At 40.9% G+C, this 2,710-nt stretch overlaps 1 non-coding gene across 2 annotated transcripts in view; it reads right to left on the bottom strand.

The window, feature by feature from the left end:
* LOC112070558 (uncharacterized) overlaps window positions 1-2,677 on the bottom strand; it is a 7,589-nt gene extending 4,912 nt beyond the window's left edge. Inside the window, exons 1-2 of one of the 2 annotated variants that reach the window (XR_011475617.1) lie at window positions 2,634-2,677; window positions 2,191-2,256 (exon numbers count right to left, since the gene is read on the bottom strand). This is a non-coding gene — a transcript (uncharacterized protein). The other variant, XR_011475618.1, reaches the window with a different exon arrangement.
* Between the last annotated feature and the right edge of the window lie 33 nt (window positions 2,678-2,710).

The following is a 2,710-nucleotide window of genomic DNA, read 5'->3' on the forward strand; positions in this document are numbered from 1 at the left end:
AGTTGAGTCGAGCGCATTATAGAATTGAATGAGATCAGAGTTTACATCCATGTATAGAATGAATAAATCAGTTGACATCCATTATAGAATGAATAGATCAGTTGACATCCATTATAGAATGAATAGATCAGTTTGACATCCATTTATAGAATGAATAGATCAGTTACATCCATTATAGAATGAATAGATCAAGTTGACATCCATTATAGAATGATATAGATCAGAGTCTTACATCCATTATAGAATGAATAGATCAGTTTAATCATAAATAATATCAGTTACACCATTATAGACATGAATAATCAGAGTTGACATCCATTATAGGAATGAATAGATCAGAGTTGACATCTATTATTAGAATGAATAGATCAGAGTTTGACATCCATATTACAGAATGAATAATCAAGTACATGATATAGAATGAATAGATCAGTTTAATCCATTATAGAAGAATAGATCAGTTTACAAGGAAAGACCATTATTAGAATTGAATAGATCAGAGTTTACATCCATTATAGAATGAATAGATCAGAAGTTTACATCCATTATAGAATGAATAGATCAGAGTTTACATCCATATAGAATGAATAGCATCAGATTACATCCATTATAGAATGAATAGATCAGAGTTTACATCCATTATAGAATGAATACATCCATAGTAGAGTGAACGAGACGGCAGGCGGTCGAAAGAGGATGGCAGGCGGTCAAGAACGAGACGACGAGGGAGAAGAACCAGGATTTGTGTTCATTAGGGACATCATCAAAACGTCGTAAAATGTTTTACAACAGAAAATTAAATGATCTACCTCCATGTTTTGCGACCCATTTATGCCTACTGAACATGCCCAGGTTAATCAGAGAAAAACAAAATATCCATCCAGAACTTTCTCACTGGTGGAAATATTCCTTGTTTGTTTGTTTGTTATGTGTGTTTGTGTCTCAGACAGCGACTACCTTTGTGAGAAAGGTCTGGGTCTTCTCTGGCAGTTTCCTGGCGTTCCTCAGGATCTTCTGCACAATCAGTCTGTTGATTGGTTGACACACAGGAAGTCAAACACTCCTCAACCAATCAACATAATCCTTACAGTGAGGCCTTAACACATCTCCAATCATGGTCTTCATAATTCACTCGGCTATCAGGAGCCCGTTATCTGTACCTGCAGTTTGCTAGCTCTATTACCACAGCCCGTTATCTGTATCTGCAGCCGCTAGCTTCTATTTCCACAGCACCGATTATCTGTATCTGCACTCCGCTAGCTTCTATTACCACAGCCCGTTATCTGTACCTCAGCGCGTACTTCTATTCCACCAAGCCCGTTATCTGTACCTGCAGTCCGCTAGCTTCTATTTCTACACCCGTTATCTGTATCTGCAGTCGCTAGCTTCTATTACCACAGCCTGTATCTGTACTGCAGTTCGTCTTAGCTTCTATTTCTACAACCCGTTATCTGTATCTGCAGTGTCGGCTAGCTTCTATATACTACAGCCTGGATATCTGTACTGCAGTGTTGCTAGCTTCTATTACACACAGCCCGTTATCTGACCTGCAGTTGCTAGCTTTATTACACAAGCCCGTATTGTACCTGCCAGTTCGCATGCTTCTATCTAACCACAGCTGTTATACGTACCTGCCATGCTCCGCTAGCTTCTATTACTCACAGCGCCGTTATCTGTATCGCACGTCCGCTACGCTTCTATTACCTCACAGCCCGTTATCTGTACCTGCAGTCCGCTAGCTTCTATTTCCACAGCCGTTATCATCCTCGTTTACATCCATTATAGAATGAATAGATCAGAGTTTACATCCATTATAGAATGAATAGATCAGAGTTTACATCCATTATAGAATGAATAGATCAGAGTTTACATCCATTATAGAATGAATACATCCATTATAGAGTGAACGAGACGGCAGGCGGTCAGAACGAGATGGCAGGCGGTCAGAACGAGACGACAGGGAGAAGAACCAGGATTGTGTTCATTAGGGCACATCATCAAAACGTCGTAAAATGTTTTACAACAGAAAATTAAATGATTCTACCTCCATGTTTGCGACCATTTTATGCCTACTGAACATGACCCAGGTTTAATCAGGAAAACAAAATTATCCATCCAGAACTTTCTCACTGGTGAATATTTCCTTGTTTGTTTGTTTGTATGTGTGTTTGTGTCTCAGACAGCGACTACCTTGTAGAAGGTCTGGGTCTTCTCTGGCAGTTTCCTGGCGTTCCTCAGGATCTTCTGCACATCAGTCTGTTGATTGGTTGACACACAGGAAGTCAAACACCTCTCAACCAATCAACATAATCCTTACAGTGAGGCCTTAACACATCTCCAATCATGGTCTTTCATAATTCCACTCGGCTATCAGGAGCCCGTTATCTGTACCTGCAGTTTGCTAGCTTCTATTACCACAGCCCGTTATCTGTATCTGCAGTCCGCTAGCTTCTATTTCCACAGCCCGTTATCTGTATCTGCACTCCGCTAGCTTCTATTACCACAGCCCGTTATCTGTACCTGCAGTCCGCTAGCTTCTATTTCCACAGCCCGTTATCTGTATCTGCAGTCGGCTAGCTTCTATTACCACAGCCCGTTATCTGCATCTGCAGTCCGCTAGCTTCTATCTGTACCTGCAGTCCGCTAGCTTCTATCTGTACCTGCAGTCCGCTAGCTTCTATTACCACAGCCCGTTATCTGTATCTGCAGT

This window comes from Salvelinus sp. IW2-2015, unplaced genomic scaffold (assembly GCF_002910315.2).
Source record: "Salvelinus sp. IW2-2015 unplaced genomic scaffold, ASM291031v2 Un_scaffold1366, whole genome shotgun sequence".
NCBI classification, from domain to species: Eukaryota; Metazoa; Chordata; class Actinopteri; order Salmoniformes; family Salmonidae; genus Salvelinus; species Salvelinus sp. IW2-2015.